Source organism: Dipodomys merriami, unplaced genomic scaffold (genome assembly GCF_024711535.1).
Source record: "Dipodomys merriami isolate MVZ:Mamm:240054 unplaced genomic scaffold, mDipMer1.0.p SCAF_36, whole genome shotgun sequence".
Lineage (NCBI taxonomy): Eukaryota > Metazoa > Chordata > Mammalia > Rodentia > Heteromyidae > Dipodomys > Dipodomys merriami.
The window spans coordinates 7156534-7176979 of NW_027205159.1; the positions used below are offsets into that span (position 1 = coordinate 7156534).

The 20446-nt window shown below is 40.3% G+C and overlaps 1 long non-coding RNA gene across 1 annotated transcript in view; it reads left to right on the plus strand.

The window, feature by feature from the left end:
* The first annotated feature begins 4987 nt into the window (after positions 1-4987).
* The window catches only part of LOC138804180 (uncharacterized), a 58103-nt gene continuing 42644 nt past the window's right edge, over positions 4988-20446 (plus strand). The window contains exon 1 of the long non-coding RNA XR_011365195.1: positions 4988-5207. This is a non-coding gene — a long non-coding RNA (uncharacterized lncRNA). The remainder of the gene's footprint in view (positions 5208-20446) is intronic.

The window sequence follows — 20446 nt, forward strand, 5'->3', positions numbered from 1 at the left end:
GCCTGGCATTGTACTTAATTTGTATTAAATAGTCTTGAGAAAGTGTGTGGAGAAAGTAGACTTTTCAGGCATAAGGTCACTAGGATGTCCATGAACCCCAATGGTAAATCCTTATACACCAGCATGGATCAAGGACACCCCAATGATGGCCTGGCTCTCCCTGAGAATCTAGCCAGCCATGTCTGAGCATGCAGACAGACCTGTGAGATTGTGAAATTCCTTTGTTCACCACTTTGCTCATCACTGTTATTTGAGCATTTCCCCACATTCCAGCACAGAGCTGGCCAACGGAGCATCAGTTCTACACCAGGTGGGAACACTTCACTCAACTCCAGAGCTAGCTGTGAGTGCTATGTTGCAGGCATTGTTCGAAGTCTCACCCGTATCTGAGCCCATTTCTTTCCAGGTCACTATAGATACCATTAACCACTGCTGTCATCGTGGAGGAAGTCATGCTCACTATTGCTCCTGGCTCTTGAGTGGGAAGTCTTAAGCTTTCTGTAAAGCTGGTTCTGTGAGAGTCTGCCAGAGCCGAGCTTTGGAGAAAACATGACGGGCTGCCTTGTCCAGTCACTGGATGAGGGAGTCACTGTGCATCCTGGTAGCAAGGGCCCCCCATAAGCCTGCTAAGTGGAGCTGCAGTGTCTCATCCATCCTGAAGGCCAGCGGGGTCCATCGTTCTCCTCCTCCATTTACTCTTCTAACTTGATTACGGCTGAGGATGCCCTCTTCCAAGTCCTCTCTGTGGGACAGACTGATGCACACAGCCTCTACATGGAGCAGTTAGTTCTCTTCTTCAAAGTAAGGCTTTGGCAGGCTTAGTACTTTGAACACTTATGACCTTTTGAACTCCCATCTCAGAACCTCTAAGTCTCTTCTCCAAGTTAGATTATTAACATTAGCATTCCCCTTTCCCAAATACAACCCAGAAAGCCCAGAAAGACACTGTTTTTCTTCTTCCTTCTCCTGGAAGACCTCCATTACAGAAGAGTCCTGTCCCATACCTGGGAGGAAGGACAGTTGCTAGAGTGGCCAGGCAGAATCTGAGCTGCTAGGTCTGGCTGGCTTTCCCTTCAGTCTGTTTCCATTACTTGAGACCCTTTTGCCCAAGTCTTATGGAAGCTAAACATAAAAAGTTATTTTCCCTAGGGCTTTGAGTCTTCATTTCTGAAGACTCTTACGTCATGTAAGACTTTGATTAAATTAGTTTTTCTCTTGTTAAACTGTGTGGATTTTGTTTGTTTGTTGTTATTGTTGTGGGAATGCTAGCCATGACCCTGATGATAAGTGAAAATAAGGATCCCATTTGTACTCCTACACTTCCCTTCTGAGTGGATGTGAATGAGATTCTGTGACACCGTATGATGAGTTCACCCATGAAGCCAGAGAAGGAAGGACAAGCTGGAAGGTGGGAGGTAAAATAGTGTGGGGCTGGAAATCCAGGGGGAACAAGAAAGAGTAGCACAAACCCATCAACTTTTGCAAGCAGAGAAGAGAAAGGAGCTAGGAGGGGTGTACTTTTTTTTGGACTATGAAGATGCAGCACCACTGTGAATTAGGGTACGGGAGGGTAAGTAGTGATGCAATGTGCTTCCCACCAAGAGGGCCACTAGAAATGAGGAGGACAAGTCAGCTTCCTTCCATGTGAGTGCCTCTCGTTGCCTAACCACTCCATTTGCTCATACTGAAAGCTCCGAATAAACATTCCTTCCGCACTTTCCAGAACAATAAACAGGCAAGGACAGCTGTAGAAATGTCCGATCGTATAAATTCATTCACGATAGTTCTGGGAAATTTCAGTCTGAAAAAAAAATAACACTACCATTTGTTGGTGTGACAGAATCCAGGCATGCTACTTTTGAACATAGCTTAGGCTGAACTCACGTGGAGTGAGAATGAACCAAGTGACCCTCTCAGGAAACAAACTCAATACTGGCTGGAGCCTTGGCGTGATCTTAAGCTATCATACTGTTGGGGCTCCGAAGCACTACTCTGAGGTGGAGGCCTCTGAATCCCTCAGAAGCAAATTTTCCCTTGACTTTCTCTTCTCCAGGCTCTTACCTTTCACTTTCCTCCAAAGCAATCCATTCTTTTCATCCATCAAAACCGGAACGCATCTCTCCAAAGACAATGGCAGAACCTAAAAATATTGTTCTACATTTCCCCTGCCTTTGTGTAGAAGCTGTCCAGATTCTCTGATCTGTGTGGTTAGTAATGCATCCGTTCCACCCTTGCTGTAACAAGACTCTAGACAGGCCCTGCTAAATTCCCTGTCTGTTTCAATTATCTCATAAGCTTTTGTACAATCAGATCTTTTGCTGCCTCTCTATATGCTTCATTGAACCTAAGCATAAAAATGGGTAGTTCAGTTTGGGGCTTTGGGAATTCAGTCAGAAGGTTCCTGTGGCACATCAAACTATGATCAAATGAATTTGTTACTCTTTTCTCTTGCTGTGTTACTCATCTTTCTGTCCTTTGACAGGAAACAACTCAGGATCAGGGTCCAAATATCCCTTTCAAAGGCACACTTCTCAATGGCCTAACTTCCTCCCAGGAGGAATAGCATATCCAAATAGCACTATTAGCCTCAGACCCATCCTTCATTACATGACTCCTGGGAGACAACAAATACCCAAATCATAGCATTAACTCATTAACCTGGTTTCTGCTGTGAAGTGCTGTATGCGAATATTTCATGATGGACAAGGAAGAGGAACCATATCAACAATGCCCTCAAGAAGAGAGCAGCTGCCAGGTGTCAGTACCTCATACTCTATTCTTAGCTACACAGGAGGCTGAGATCTGAGAATTGTGGCTTGAAATCAGCCTGGACAGCAAAAGCTGAGGGACAAATCTCTAATTAACCAGCAAAATCTGGAAACGGAGCTGTGGCTCAACTGATAGAGTGCCATCTTCGAGCAAAAAGCTAACCAAAAACTCCAGGCCTTGAGTTTAAACCCCAGTATTAGCACAAGAAAGAAAAAAAAGGAGGAGGAGGAAGAGGAGGGAGAAGAGGAGGGAGAAGAAAAGAAAAGCAACGAAGTGTTCCTAGGGTTTCTGTGGTATACAGTATATTCTATGTGTAATTTTGCTCCAAGTCATATGCTAAAAATAAAAAATAAATCAATTCAGTTGGTGCCAACAGGTCAGTATCATTCTGTACTCCGGACGTTGGGTACTCTCGTTCTTTCTCTGTTGATAATTTGCCTAAAGTTATTTGTACTCTAGTAGTGATTAACATTTTCAGTCAAAAGGATGAAACAATAAGTAGTGACTGGTAAACCATAGTAAAAAACTTAGAGAGTCTTAGAGTAGACAGAATGCTTTCTTAGTCCTTGAATTTATAATGAAGTCACCCCCAGATGTGCCTCATGCATAATGGACTATGACTAAGTCAAAGATCTAAGTTATTTAAAATAGTCATATAGTGAGATAATTGGGGAACGCCTAACCCCTGAATGCTTGGGGAGGGGGATTTCTGCAGTGAGATTCCTGGTTGTCTCTGTTTGTGTTTCCTACTTTGGACATAGGGTTTAGGAATGTGAGGAGCCAGAAGAGACTGGTATGCAGGAGGAGTGAGGACTTTCCTGCTAGGTTACTGTAGGTGAGTTGTACCTCTTTCAGGGAAGACTGTAGATTCATTCCAAACATCTCTCCTGTCCCTAGGACCTAAGGATGTACAATGACTCCTACAATTGCTGACTTAAGGTCCTGTACCGTCCCTAGTTGATTTTCTTTGAATGAGGACTGTACTTTCTCTGGTTTAATTCCACCTATAATCACCTGGGTTGAGTATGGCATTTATTTTCATATTTAGACCCTGCTATGGCCTCAATATGTTCCCCAAAGTTCTTGTGTGTGTGTGTGTGTGTGTGTGTGTGTGTGTGTGTGTGTTTAAAATACTTAATCCTCAGTGAAACAGTCTTGGTAGGGGAGACTTTATTGATTAGGAGTTGATTAGGTCAGGAGGGCTTTGTCTTCAAGAATGGACTGTCCTCATCGTAAGAGTGGATTTGTTATAAAATTGAAGTTAGCCTCCTCTTGCTTTTGGCTTCTGTGAAATGCCTTCTCTAAGTCTTGGTAAAGCAAGAAGCTCCTTACCATATGTGGTCTCACCATCTTGGTCTTCTCAACCTCTAAAACAATGAGCCAAATAAATTTCTGTTGTTTATAGGTTTCCCCACTCGGTGGTATTGTTATAGCTGAGTAGCGCAGGCTAAGGATCTCTTGTCTGAAGCAGAGGAAAAGGCCAAGTGTGTTCAGAAGCAGGTATAACCACACTCACTCCCTTATCCCTCTCCCCACTATGGTTGGGAGTGAAAGGAAGGTTTATGGATCTTTGAGGGGTGGGCACCTTGCCCTGCTCAGACAACAGGATTGGTTGGTACCATCTTGGTAGGCAATCTGTAGCCTTGATTCTGGTGCAGAGTAAGTGAGGGGCAGTGGGAACCTCCATTCATGCCAGGGGAGAGATATTTCTACTGTGATGGTGGAGTGATTGTCCAGAGTTCTCATTAAGAGGTGTCAAAGGCAATAAAGAAATTGACATCTGGGCACCAGTGTCTCATGCCTTTAATTCTAGCTACTCAGAAAGCTGAGCCCTAAGGATCACCATTAAAGCCAATCTGAGCAAGAAAGTCTATGAGACACATATCTCGAGTTAATGAGGTAAAAGGCAGACAGTGGAGGTGTGGCTCTAGTAGTAGAGCACCATCCTTTAAACCGTGTTCCTGATTCCAGGTCCTGTGTCCCTTCTTTCATTGGATGTGTATAGAACATAGAAGCTAACTGGTGCTCAGGGGTGTCTTTACCTTGCTGGAAACCTCTTGTTTACTTGAGAGTCAGTGGTACCTCTGAGGATCTGATGTCATAAAGGCAGACTGTTGGAACTAGAGACATGGGTGGGAGAAATGGCTGTATCTGGGCAACCATTCTTCAGTGGGCAGGTGCTGGTCCCACCACTCAGCACGCCCATGCCTCACATCTGCCCACTGGAGTACCTCTGAGAGAGGAAGTGGATCTGGTGCCATCCTCTGCCTGCGTTATTAGGCAGGGGAGGATATAACTTTCTCGGATAACTAAAGTGCTGATGGTCTTCTCTGATCACTCTGGGTGAGCCTACTCGCTCACTCAGTCATCCTCTGGGACCACATGGATCAAGGATTCAGGGCAGCTACCTGATTTCAAAAGACCCAACCGATTGAAAGGTGATATTGTTTTATGACTCATAATGCACTTACCAAAGTTGCTTTAAAATGGCCTAAATGTCCAGTCTTCAGGAAGAAATTTAAATATTTTTTTATTTTAAAATCTACATAAAATTGGACCCCCCTTTTTCCCCTTCTCCCTTTCCCTCCATAGTGGCACCTGGGTTTGAACCCAAGGACTCTCACTTGCTTAGCTGGCACTCTACCACTTAAGCCACATCTCCAGCTCTGTTTTGGTTGGTTATTTTGGAGATAAAATCTCATGGACGTTTTTGCCCAGGTTGACTAAACTTTGATCTCAGCCTCCTCAGTATCTAGGATTTCAGGTGTGAGCCACCAGCAACTTAGATGCAAGTAGCTCATAACTTCAATCTTAGCTACCCAGGAGGCTGAGATCTGAGAATTCTGTTTCAAAAGCCAGTTCAGGCAGACAATTCCTTGAGACTATTATCTCTAATTAACCACCAAAGAGCAGGAAGTGGGACCATGGTTCAAATGGTAGTCAGCCTCGAGTGAAAAAGCTGAGGGACAGCATTTGGGCCTTGAGTTCAAGCCCCAGTAACAGCACACACACACAAAATATTTTCTTTGGGAGCAGTAACTGCCTTCATATCATTATATAACCATTCACAGGTTTTATGCTAATTTTCTTATGTACAGCATCATCATTTTCTAGAACTTTTTCACCTTCCCAAATGGAAACTCTGCCCCAATAAACTCTTACCTTCCCATTTTGTCTCCCCTTAAGCCACAGGCAGTCCTCATTTTACTTGCTATCTAGAATTTGACTAGTCTGTGTGTCTCCTTTATGTCATACTGCATTTGTCCTGTGGTGACTGGCCATATTCAACTAGCATCAGTTCCTTAAGACCCATGCATCTTAGTATGCTCCAGAATTTCATTCCTTTTACAGGCAAATATTCCCTTTCTTGTGTATATTGTGCTTTGTTTATTCATTCATCTATCAATAGACACTCGGGCTGCCTATGGAAAATATTTGTTTTCTTTCTAAAATAACTTGATATTCTTTAGCATAAAGAAGTATAAGCGTAATTTAAAGATCAGAAAAACAGCCTGTGAAGCTCAATTAGGAGAAATGTCAGAAGGATGGGTTATATCTACAGCACAGTAGGTCAGCAGGGATGTGTTCTAATTTAGAAATGAAGGAGGTCAAGAAATATCACTTTCTTTGATTTTAGTGGGGTTTTTTTTGTCTGTACTGGGGCGTGAACTCAGAGCCTAAGTTTGCTAGGCAACTGCTCTATCCCTTAAGCCCCAGACCTACTCTGTTTTCTTCAATTTTCTTTAAGTTTTGGATATATTTAGGAATCATTAACCAGTCTGGAGTTCTAAGACCATGTCCAGAGGGACTGTGGAGATGCATTATCTAAAGTTTCACTGCTCTCAGGGATTTCAGAAACTGGGGAGAAGCCCAGATCAAATGCTCAGGGAGTTTCTGGAGTTTGTATTGCAAGTACTTTGATTCCTTTTTGGCCTCTGTCTCCTTTCCATCCCTACCCAACCTCCTCTGCGCTCCATTGCCAGCTACATATCACCCCAGACACCTACCCTGAACTTGACTCCTGGAGTTGCTTGCAGGTGAGGAAGGGAGAAGCAGGTGGGGCCCCTTCTCCCCGGTGGTATCTCTGGCACAACTGTGTCTGAGCAGCTGTGGGGTCCCCTCACCTCCTGGCCCTCTGGCAGTGTCTTCCTTTCACTCTCCCAATTCAGCCTCTCAGATCCTCCATCACCCATCTATGTTCCAGTTCCCAGCATAAAATTCTGCTTAAATTAGTTGAAGTTGATTCTGTTTTTCTAGTTGGATCTTTTCAACTATTCCTGGAGTTTGACAGGCTTTATATGAATTAATCTCCCTGCCTACAAATGTTTGGGCATATTAAAAATGTATTCTTTACTTTGGAATCCACCTGCTTTACCTTTACATGTAGAACTGAACTAGGTGGTCTCAGAGCTCACGTCCATGTCTGCTGGTTCTGTGTCCATGGGTTCCACATCTGTGGGTTCCATCTCTGCAAATTCAGCCAACTCCAGATGAGAATATTTGGAGAAATTGGTGCATATCCAGGAAACACCAGGCTCCTTTCTTGCCTTTGTTCCTAAACAATGCAGCATATCAAGTATTTATATTGTGTTAGTTACTATTCGTCACCTGGAGATGAGTTAAGATAACCAGTAGAAGTATGTATATAGGTTATATACAAATTACTTTTTTAAGTATAAGAGGCTTTTATGCTATAGATTTCAGTATCTAAGGGGAGCTGAGGTTTGGTTTTGCAAAGAGATGGATGGGTTAGGGGTATCCAGTGCTATGGAGAGTGTAGAATAGGGACAGATAAATTAGAGATGACAGAGCAGAGGGCATCAGCAGTCTTCACTAAGAAGTCTCCAGGTATCAAGAAAAATAACTATCCTCAGACCTTGATATGCACAGAAAAATTCTGGAGTTAGTTTTTCCACAGATATTAAAGGATAACTATACTTAGCCTGGATCAGTGAATAAAATGCTGCAGGGGGAATCAGCTAAATGTGTCTTAAAGGAGTAGCAGTAAAGAGGGTCTGGATAGATATACTAGCTAGAAGAAAATCTACTATATGTGAGGAAAGAGAATGCACTAAATTTAGTTAGTGGTAATAAGATAGGATGTGTGAATTCCTGGGACTTGGGGTTAGTCCATAGGAGATCTGAGATCTGGGTTGGCAGTAGAGGGTATATCTAAGTCCTTTCTGGGCAGTGCTGGCAGGGAGTGTCCTGGATTGCTGCTCCTCGTCTAGTTCCCAAAGCTTACTTCCATGCCCCCAAATACACAGGTACAGGAAGTAAGATGCTGTCATGATCATTTGTTTATCTGTAACAATTCCAGTCATGAGAGCTGGAGAGACAAGAGGTAGGTATACCACCCAGTGTGTTTTCTGTTCCTTCGCCTTTAATGGAATCACAATAAGTAATCAACAAGAAAATAATGATGAAGATGAGGGGGTGAAGCAGGTGCCATAGCTACTGCTAGGTTGGGAAAAGAACCTCTACAGCCATCTGAATGGATAAAGGATGAGTTCTCATTGGATGGCAGGTGTTGGAAATGGGGCTAGTGTCACCAAAGGAGTTAGTGCTACTAGCTAGGATATAAGAAATTCTAAGGGGGCTAGAGGTGGGAAAGTAGGACCATCACCCATTACCTCAGCAGGAATCAGAGGTGTTTAGTTTAGAAAAGCTGCTCAGAGCTATGTGCTGGTAGCTTATGCCTGTAATACTAGCTACATAGGAGGCCAAAATCTGAAGGACATCAGTTCAAAGCTTGACTAGGCAGAAAAGTCTTGAGACTCTATCTCCAAATGACCCTCATAAAGCTAGGCAGGAGGTGTGACAAAAAATACCACCTTAGCAGGCATGAGCCTCTGATTTCAAACCTCCATAGAAAAAAAGAGAATCTGCTCACATGGCTGTAATGGCTGCAATCAGTCTCCATCTGATAACAACCCTGAAAAACATTTTTAATGATTTTGCCTTAATGGTATTTGTAGAAACTAGAGATTAGAACATCTGGTGCTTTTTCCTTTATTATGATTTGCTATGGGTAGATTATGTGAGTTTTATTCTATCCAACAATAACATACTTTGAGAGATTTATTTATTCATTTATTCACTCAATAAACTACAGATTTTGTTATATTACACACAGCCATTAAGGATTCATTTTTCACACTGGCTCTTCATGATCTTGAGGATGTAACTCAATGGTAGAGCACTTGCCTAGCATGTGCAAGCCCTGGATTTGATTTTCAGCATCTCTCTCTCTCTCTCTCTCTCTCTCTCTCTCTCTCTCTCTCTCTCTCTCTCTCTCTCTCTCTCTCACACACACACACACACACACATCTATTACTTCTTCCACACTAAGGAAAAAGTTGAGAGATGAAATCTACATTTAGCGATTTATTCTTGATCCTAGACTTGACTTTTAATCACACTGGGTTTTTTTCTTTGTTTTTTTTTTGTTTGTTTGTTTTTTTGTTTTGTCCATCGTGGGGCTTGAACTCTGGGCCTGAACACTGTCCCTCAGCTCTTCAGCTCTACCACTTGAGCCACAGCGCCACTTCCAATCACACTGTTTTTATCTTTAGCTATTCTTTAGCTTTGTACAGTAGAATTAAAAATTAGGGTCTAGTATACTTTGGGAACTCTTGTCTCCTGTGTATGAAATTGAAACAAAACCTACTAGCAGATTTCAGGCCCCAGGGAGATTAATATTCCAGACAGCAGATGCTACTATTAGCCTATGTTCTGTGCATGGGCACACTGCCCCAAGTGAGAAAGGTATCTTGGAAGCACGGCCTCACTGCAGTTGCTGTGATAATGATGTTTATTTTCTGTGATCATGTCAAAGTTACTGGCACTGAGCTAGTAACCCAACCCCTGGAGTGGCCTGGCAAAGTGCTGATGGAGAGCTTCTATAATTATGGTGAAAGTGAAGGACTGATTTGGATACCTTTAGCACTATGAGGAGAATTTAGGAGTGGGAATAGAAACTGGCTCTGTAGGCAATGGGTAGGGGAAATGGTAATTTAATAAGAAAACACATAGATTCTTCTGACTTTGGCAACTGGATGTCCTCCTCTCCTCCCTAGGCCCCTCCCACCCCCAGTTGTCAGATTGCAAGACTCTCCAAATAGAATATTTTCCTAATCTTGAGAAAAGGGAAGACAAAGGAAACCAAAACCTCATGTTGGAAGACACTGAACCACATAATCCAATGGTGCGTTCTTTGGGGATAAGATTGTGGAATAAAAAGTATCCTTTGTGTGACAGAGTCACTGACTCAAGGACAAGTAGCAAGCAGTTCACACTTAATCCTGGGCTCCTGGCTGCAGGGAGAGGAAGCCATATGGTAAGTCTGGAAGTTGAGGTTGCTGTGGAGGCAACAGTCTGGTACCCCTTGCTGTAAGAGGAACCCATGGTTCTCTCAGGCCTTACATCTTGTGCTTTGTAATGGTGAGGCCTGATGTTCATGGCATCTAGTGGAGAATAAATTCACGGTGCCACTTGCTCCACATAAATCAGAGCACTATAGCCAGGTGCCATCTTGAAGAGGGACCTACTTTTAAGGATTGAACTATTCCAAGGATCAGAAAATATGAAACAGTCACAATTGAGGATGCCAGGGAAGACCTTGCCACAATGACTGTGTAAAAGATGGTCTAAGTGGTTGTCTTGGGGACAAAGACAGTCCAAACAAAACCTGCTGAGACATCTAAGGAATGTAACTCTGGTGGTTAATGGCCTTATCTGGCCTCCCACTCTGTGCTAAGGAATGAGATCAGTCTTGTGGTTAACTGCAGGGACTGGACTGAGTTAACTGTGAGTGCCAATGTAGCAGGACTGAGAGAGTTAGGACTAAGTTCCCAAGGCCGCCTTCTCTATTTGGATACATGTTGGGGCTTGGATATTTGCCATGCCCCCAGGGGTGCAGACTGAGGGACTGTGGAGTCAGTGAAGGCTTGCCTATCCTCATATGTCCCTAAAGTTTGTTGGGGTGTAGCAGCAGCTTTGAAGGCATAGAGAAAAATGTATGTATCTGGAGAGAATAGAGCTCTGTGTAAAGAAAGTAACTTTAATCAGCGAATTGGAAAACACAAGGCATTCCAAAAGAGCATCAACCTGTTGTTGAGAGCTAAGAGGAATTATAAGAGTTTTGCTGTGGCCTACTCTTCCTACCCCCATAAGATTCCAGTATTAGAGGCTCCAGAAAGAAGCTTCTACAATCCAAGTATCTCAGCTGGCAGGTACTTTTCCCTTTTTCTGTTTCTTTAATTCTCTTATTTTTCTCCATTTTTGATTACTTACTTTCAGTTCTTTAGCTGGATTTTATTTCTTGCTCTCCCCCCCTCCCATTTTCCTTCCTCCTTTTTAAATTTTCTTTTTTCCTTTCCTTGCTTCTTTTTCGTTTTTATTATTAGTTATAAATTTGCTAATTTTTGAGTTTACTATATTTTTGCCCATTTCTTTTCTACTCTTATTGGTGATAAAATTGTTTTAAATGGATTTTTAGGTAACTATTTCTGTGGGCATATGTTATTGTGATTTGTTTTTCTCCTCTCTAAAAAGTACTGGGAGTTGTGGCCTCAAGAGAAGACTGCTCAATTAGAAGATCCTCACAAAAAATGGAAAAGATATTTACCCAAATAAATGTTCAAATATTTACATAAGAACAAAAGAAATATAAAGAAAGCAATAATTCTTCCAAAAGTTCATAACCCTTTAGAAACTGAGTCCAACTATGTCAAAGTGGATGAAATGCTGGACAATTAATTCAGAAGATTGACAGCTGATACAAATAAGCATCTGAGTGAAGGCAGCAAATATAGGATATAAAAGAACAAAGTGAGACTGAGAAGGTGGCTCAGTGGTAGAGTGTTTGCCTTGCATGCATGAGGCCCCAGGGTTCGATTCCTCTGCACCACATAAATAGGAAGGCCGGAAGTGGTGCTGTGGCTCAAGTGGTAGAGCACTAGCCTTGAGCTGAATAGCTGAGGGACAGTGCCAGCCCAGAGTGTAAGCCTATGACTGACAAAAACAAACAAACAAACAAACAAACAAAAACAACAAAGTGATAGAGACCCTGACAAGGAATCAAGCAAATTTTGGAAGTGAAAAGTTCAGTCCATCTAATAAACTAGCAAAAACTCTCACCAATAGACTAGATCGAGTAGAAGCAGGAATAGAAGGCATATATGAAAAGTCAATGAATTATCACATTTGCACAGTGATAAATTATGAATAGATCATACAAGATTATTGGACAAATATCAAACCATAATCAGAAAACAGAAGTAGGTAACTAATGGCAAAACCTATTCAGCAACATAACAGAAAATTTCCCAAATCTTAGGAAAAATATGGATATCCAGATACAAGAGGCATTTAAGCACCCAAATAGACATAAGTGAGAAAATGCTCTCCACATGATATTATAATTTGCTAAAAGTACAGAACAAAGAATGAATATGAAAACCTCTAGGAGAGAATAAGTTATGTATAAAAGCAAACACATCAGAATAACAGTACATTTCTCAGCAATTACTAGAGGCATAGAGTGAGTGATGTATTTCAAGCCCTGAAAGGAAACAATTGACAAACTTCATTTATATCCAGCAAAATTATCCTCTGTTATCAAAGGTGAAGAAAATCTTCCCAAGGACTTCATAACTTCTAAGCAAGCTTTACAGAATATACTTAAAAAAATACTTCTTCCAGTGGCTAGACAAACACAAATGTGAGCAAGGAAAAGAATAAATCTAATAAGAAGAGTGGATAAGAAAATAAGTAATCAAACCTCTAAGAGTGATACACACAGAAGAAAGGAACATAGGGGCTGGGAAGTGGCTCAGTGGTAGAGTGCTTGCCTTGCATGCATGAGGCCCTGGGTTCGATTCCTCAGCACCGCATAAGCAAAAAGAAAAAAAGCTGGAAGTGGCGCTGAGGCTTAGGTGGTAGAGCGCTAGCCTTGAGCTGAAGAGTTGAGGGACAGTGCCCAGGCCCAGAGTTCAGGCCCCACAATCAGACCCCCCCCCAAAAAAAGAAGGAAGGAACATAGGTTATTCAAAACACCCAGCTGAAAAATTAGGAAGAATGACATACCTTCCCATAACCATAAACACAATTAGTTTTAATTCTCCAATTAATAGATTGGATTAAAGAAAAAAGACCCAACCATTTGTTAGAAATTCATTTCATTGGCTGAGACACAGATGGAAAATGAAAGCATAGAAAATAATATTCAAAGCAAATGGAAACTGAAAGCAAGCAGGAGTAGCTATCCTAGTATCTTGGCAATATAAACTTTAAGCCAAAGTTGATCAGAAGACAGAAGGTCACTACACACAACAGAATGAATCACAAAGAAAAACTATGGAAACTATTCACATTCAATTGAAATATATTTTGGAAAGAACCGTGTGTCATTGAAGAAATTAGGAATAAATTAAAATATTACTAGAATAAAATGAAAATGGAAGCATAGTAAACTAGAACTTTTGAGAGATAGCTTAGGCAGTTTTAAGAGGGAAGTTTGTAGCTTTGAGCAACTACATTAACAAAAAAAGATATCAAATAACCTATTTCACAAAGGCTTAGGAAAACAATAACAAACTAAACACAAAATTAGTAGAAGGAAAGAAATAAGGTTAGAATGGAAATAGTTCCTGTTTGTAAATGACATGCTTTAAAAAATAAATAAAATAAAAATATAAAAAATAAATTCCTAAACATTTCACCAAAAGATTTGTATATTCTGTACATTCTTCATAGTAGCAGTATATAAAATCAACATAAAAATCAGTAACTTTCTTACACTAAACCAAGAATAAAAGAGAAATCAGGAAAATAACCCCACTCACAATAGTCATAAGCAAACAATTGAAAAATACACCTAGGGAGGTGAGAAACACTCTAAAACCTGAAGATAGAAATTGACAACAACAATAACAGATGAAAAGACTTCATGTACGGGCAGAATATTGTAAAATGTTCATACAATGGAAAGCAATCTACAAAATCAGTGCAATGCCCATCAAAATACCAATGATATTCACAGAACTAGAAAAAAAAAACTTAAAATTCACATGCAAGGACAAAATAACCCAAATAACCAAAGAAATCCCAAGGAAAAAAAATAAAGCTGGAGCGTCACTATACCTAATTTCCAAGCACTGCAGAGGTATAATAACAAAATCAATATAGTGTTGTCATAAAAATAGACACATATACCAGTGGAATACAACAGAGTACCCTGAAATAAACCCATGCATCTATAGCAAGTTTACTCTGTACAAAGGTACTCCAAATATATGTCACAAAGTAAAATTTAAGATTGGAACAATTTTACTAAATGGTATGCTTTGAAGTTTGATTAGTGCCTTCCTTCTTAGGTTGGAGTGGAGGCTGTGTTTGGTCCAGAGATATACAGGGATGAGCAGAGAAAACTTTGTGCCTTTATGTTCATGCTCTCTTGTGTTGGTGTACATGTGCAAATGTGAGTCTATTTGTAGAATTCCAAGGGATATTCAAGAAGTAAGTGTGTGTACTTTACTAAATGTGTTGTTGGCAAAAACAAAATAGAAATATTTTGACCATCTTTACTTTCAATGCAACTGGCAACCAAGTGATCTCAGCAAGAGATATATTGATGGAGGATCCCCAGAACCTTCTGATGGGTCTTAATTGATGACATTCTTTCCTGCCTTGGTACAGAGATAGAATATGGAAGAGTCAACTAGTCAGCTGATCCTTCAATAGGACAGGGCTGGTAACAACTACCTCCCTTGTGATAGATGCATTAAAACTTTCAACTGAATCATTCAAAACAGTAAAGGAATATCAAGAGTAACCCAGATTCTATGGGATACTCCAGGATTTTCTCAAGGTAATTTTTCTTTTCTCCTTTTTTCTTCCTTCCTTCCTTTCCTTTCTTTTCCTTTCCTTTTCCTTTCCTTTCCTTTCTTTTCTTTCTCTTCCTTCCTCTCTCTCTCTTTCTTTTTTTTGGCAGTACTGAGGATTGAGGATTGAATTCAGGACCTCAAACTTGCTAGGCAGTGAGCTTACTTGAGACATATTTCCAATTCCCTTATCCATAGATTATTTTTAAATAAGTTTTTTATTGTGAAAATACTGTACAGAGAGGTTAAAGTTACATGAGCAAGATAACAAGTACATTTCTTTTTTTGTTGTTGTTCCGGTTGTGGGGCCTGAACTTCTGGGCCTGGGCACTGTCCCTCAGCTCTTCAGCTCAAGGCTAGCGCTCTACCACTTGAGCCATAGCGCCACTTCTGGCTTTTTTTTTCTGCTTATGAGGTGCTGAGGAATCAAACCCAGGGCCTCATGCATGCAAGGCAAGCACTCTACCACTGAGTCAACTTCCCAGCCCAACAAGTACATTTCTTTTTTTTTTTTTTTTTTCATTTTTATTTTTTGTGAACATACTGTACAGAGGGGTTACAATTACATGGGCAAGATAATGAGTACATTTCTTATCAAGCATTGCAGCCTCCTCCTTTGTTTACCCTTCACATCCCTTCCCAGCCTCCCCCTGCCCCCCTCCCAATCCCCCCCCCTCCGCACCAAAGTTGTAAAGTTCGTTTTCGACATGACAACTTGTACTTCTCATAGTTGCAACGGGTCCACCTGTATTCTTAAACGACTTGTTTTTCCCCTTCTCTTCCACAAATTATACCGACATCAAATATAGTAAAAGCAGGGGTTATACTGTGGGGGAGGGACATACAAAGCAACAAAGAAATAATCTCATAAATGAGTTAGAAACAAATGCATGAAAGAAAAAAACATTTAAATACATATCTAAGGGTTCATTTTCCTAACATCACATTATCTGACCTTTTCTGCTTGACTCATACATATACTAGATATTGCAAATAAGAGAAACCATGGGACCTATGTTTCTTTGGGCTTCGCTTACTTCACTTAATATAATTTTTTCCAAGCCTTTCCATTTCCTAACAAATGGGGCAATGTCATTCTTTCTGATGGAGGCATAGAATTCCATTGTGTATATATACCACATTTTCTTGACCCATTCATCTACTGAGGGGCATCTGGGTTGGTTCCATATCTTAGCTATGGTAAATAATGCTGCAATAAACATAGTTGTGCTGGTAGCTTTAGTGTGGTCTTGTTTGTAAACATTTGGGTAAATGCCCAAAAGTGGGATTGCTGGGTCATAGGGGAGCTCTATGTGAAGTCTTTTCTGGAACCTCCATACTGCTTTCCAAAGTGGTTGAACAAGTTTACACTCCCACCAACAATGAAGTAAGGTTCCCTTCTGTCCACATCCCCTCCAGCATCTGTTGTTGTTAGAGTTTTTGATTATAGCCGTTCTAACTGGGGTGAGGTGGTATCTCAATCCAACAAGTACATTTCTTATCAAGCATTGTTGCCTCCTCCTTCGTTTTTTCATTACCATCCCTTCCCTCCACAACTACATTCCTCCTCTCCCCTGTCTAAATTGTAAAGTTCATTTTTCAACATAGTGTTTTGTACATCTCATTGTTACAATGGGTAAACATGTATCCCTATTTAAACATTTTGTTTTTTCCCTTCCCTTCCCCAAACTATACCAACATCAAATACAGTGAAAACAGGGGTTATACCATGGGGGAGGCACATACAAAGCAACAAAAAAAATCACATAGTACATTATAAATACATTAGAAACAATAGCAAGAAAGAAAAAAACCACTATGTCCCTGTCTTGAGGTTCATTGCGCTTAACTTCATCTTATCTGGTCATATGTACATAGCTTTTGACCTTTTCTACTTGTCCCAGACATATACTAGTTATTGCAAATAAGGGAAACCATGGGACCTATGTTTCTTTGGGCCTGGCTTACTCCACTTAATATAATTTTTTCCAAGTTTTTCCATTTCCTAACAAATGGGGCAATGTCATTCTTTCTGATGGAGGCATAGAATTCCATCATATATGTATATATGATATATATATGATATGTATATATTATATATACCACATTTTCTTGATCCATTCATCTACTGAGGGGCATCTGAGTTGGTTCCATATCTTAGCTATGGTAAATAATGCTGCAATAAACATAGTTGTGATGGTAGCTTTAGTATGGTCTTGTTTGTGATCATTTGGGTAAATGCCCAAAAGTGGGATTGCTGGGTCTTAGGGGAGCTCTATGTAGAGTCTTTTGAGGAACCTCCGTAATGTTTTCCAAAGTGGCTGAACAAGTTTATACTCCCACCAACAATGTAGTAGGGTTCCCTTTTAGCATCTCCTCCAGCATCTGTTGTTATTAGAGTTCTTATTTTTGCCATTCTAACTGGGGTGAGGTGGTATCTCAATGTTGTTTTGATTTGCATTTCTTTTATGGCCAGAGAGATTGAGCATTCTTCATGTGTCTATTGGCCATTCTTATTTCCTCTTCAGAGAAGTTTCTCTTTAGGTCTTTAGTCCACTTATTTATTGGGCAGTTGTTTCTTTGAGGATTTGTTGTTTGGAGATTATATTTTTTGAGTTCCAAGTATATTTTAGATATGAGACTCGTATCCGGCATTGTATGGTTAGTGAAGATCTTCTCCCAATCCGTGGGCTTTCTACTGATCTTGCTAGCTATGGCTTTTGCCATGCAGAAGCTCTGCAACTTCATGCAATCCCATTTGTCCAACCTTTCTTTGATTTGTTGTGTTTCTGGGTCTCTAATAAGAAAATTTCGTCCTCTGCCAAGGAGACCTAGGGTTTCTCCTATTCCTTCCTGTAATGTTTTCAGGGTGTCTGCTTTGACTCCAAGGTCTTTGATCCATTTGGAATTGATTCTGGTGCAGGGTGGTGTATACAGATCTAGCTTTAGTTTTCTACAGGTGATTAACTAATTTTGCCAGCACCATTTACTGAAGAGCTGTCTTTCTTCCATTCTATTTTTTTTTTTTAGCTCCCTTATTGAAGATTAGATGACTGTGGGTTCATTTCTGGGTTTTCAATTCTATTCTATTGGCCCTGAGTTCTCTTCTTGTGCTAGTACCGAGCTGTTTTGGTTACTATGGCTTTGTAGTAGAGTTTGAAATTTGGTATTGATGTTCCTCCAACACTGTTGTTTCTCTTAAGGATCATTTTTGCTATTCATGGTCTTTTATTGTTCCATATGAATTTTTGGATTGCCTCTTCTATATCCTTAAAGAATGAGGTTGGAATATTGATAGGTATCGCATTGAATTTGTAGATAGCCTTGGGAAGTATTGCCATTTTCACGATGTTGATCCTTCCAATCCAGGAGCATGGGAGGTTTTTCCACTTTCTAACTTCTGCTTTGATTTCCTTTTTCAGGTTTTTAAGTTTTCATTTTAGAGATCCTTCACTTCTTTAGTTATCTCCTAGGTATTTTATTTTTTTGTAGGGCTATTATGAATGGAATTGCTTTACTGATTTCAGCCATGCTCTTCTTATTGTTGGCATACAGAAAAGCCATTGATTTTTGAGGGTTAATTTTATACCCTGCTACTTTGCCAAAGTTTTGAATCAGCTTGAGTAATTTGGGAGTGGAGCCCATGGGATTCTTTAAGTAGAAGATTATGTCATCTGCAAAGAGGGAGAGTTTTTCTTCATCTTTCCTTATTTGGATCCCCTTTACATTTGCATCTTGCCTTATTGCTGTAGCTAGGCATTCTAATACTAAATTGAAGAGATGTGGAGAGAGTAGACATCCTTGTTTCATTCCTGACTTTAGAGGAAATGGCCTTAGTCTTTCACCATAAAGTATAATGCTGACTGTAGGTTTTTCATATACAGCCTTTATTGTATTGAGGAATGTTCGATGTATTCCTATTTTTTCCAGATCCTTCATTCTATAGATTATTTTTTGAGGAAGGGTCTTCTTTTGTAGCCTGGGTGGACTTGCCAGTGTGTGTCCTACTTTTGCTTACTGTTGTCACTGGAGATAACAAGCATGTACCATTGTGCCCAGCCATTGATTGAGATGGAGTCCAGAGAAGGTTTTGCTTGATCTGGGCTCAACACCTTTTTGACATAAATTAGCATACCAATATATAATGGTAATTAAATTGATTTATTTTAAAAGTTTCTTCTTTGGGGGTTGAGGATGGTACCCATGGTTTTGCCTAGCCTAAGCAAGGCAAGTGCTCTACCACTGAGATGTGCCCACAGAAGTTAAGCTGCAACCACATTCAGAGATTATAAGCAATTCAGATGACAGAATGAAATAATTAGTTGTAAAAGACAGACTTTAGCTTTTAGAGGGAGGATAGAATGGAATGTGAGTACCTGTTAGAGATGGCACCTAGATAGAAAGGCTTCAGTGAAACCATGATAAGCCCATCCTGAATTATATGTAATTCTCATTGTCCCTCTGTCTTTCCCCCTTCTCTTTTCCTGTTTCTGTCTCTTAGTGGTACTAGGATTTGAAATCAGGGCTTTATGCCTGGAAGGCAGGTGCTCTATTGTTTGAACCATGCTTCTACCTCTTTTTGCTCTAGCTAGTTTTTAGATGATTTTACTTTTTTCTCAGGTTAGTTTGGACTATAATCCACTATTTATGGTTCCTATTATAGCCAGGATGATGGGCATGTGCCAGCATGTCCAAAATTTTTTGTCAAGATGGGGAAGACTCATTACGTTATTGCCTAGGCCTCAAATTTCAGTCCTGATTTTTCACTTTGTGAGTAGCAAGGATTATGGAGGTAACCCACCATGCTTTGCTAAATGTAAAACTCTTTACATGATGCTCCTATGCTGATTGGATGCTCATGAACAATCCTTATCCTCAAAGCTCCAATGAAAACATTATATTGGAGACATAGGGATACACAGTGTATTTGATGTATTTATGCAAAATATTTATTGATTCAGTATCACAAACTTGTTTGAGATTTTCATCTATGTGTGTAATTGAGCCTGAGGTAATAAAACCCATTTTTGTCAAATTCAGGAGTCTTTTTAATCATGTTGGGTGTTTGGTGTGGAGCTATACTTGAACTTCAGAAATGAAAAAAAAAATTATCCTTAGTAAAATATCATATCCTGTTTGGGGGCCTGGAAGGAAGAGAGTCTTTTAAAAGATGTTTGCTCAAATCTCCTAAAATCATTCTTGGATATAAAAAAGGCAATAGTTGGCTGCATTATGCGAAAATATGGGAGAAACACAAGGATTATATTTCAACTAAAGTACACATGGTATTCAGCCCTCACAGGAAAAGGTACAAAAAGTCCAGGAAGAAAGGGATTTGGTTTTGCTCAGCTAAAATAGTTGGAAAATAAATGGTGACAGTTGACAAAGTCAAGATGTCACCATATTTGCTAACTTCCCCTCCAAATGAACTCTTACCTGACATGAGAGGCCCTATTCTCCAATTCACTGCAAAGAATGAATCACTGGAACTTACGGAAGGTTTTAAAGCAACACTGATGGGCCAGTAAAATCTTCCATATACACAGCAAATGACCTGGCATTCAGGGATTTGTTATTGCTTCATTGGTCCTATTTGAGGATGTTTCCACAGAGGCACAGAGATGCTCCTCCAGGAGAGGTGAAGAGTATGGAGACAGAGGAGTCATCATTGACTAGGTCAGATTCTGCTATCATTCTACAAACTCTGGGCTTAGGCCTAAAACCAGGGTGGGTGAGGGTGCAAAGAGAAGAAAGAGGGGAGGAGGGTGTGGAGACGATGATAACAACACTAG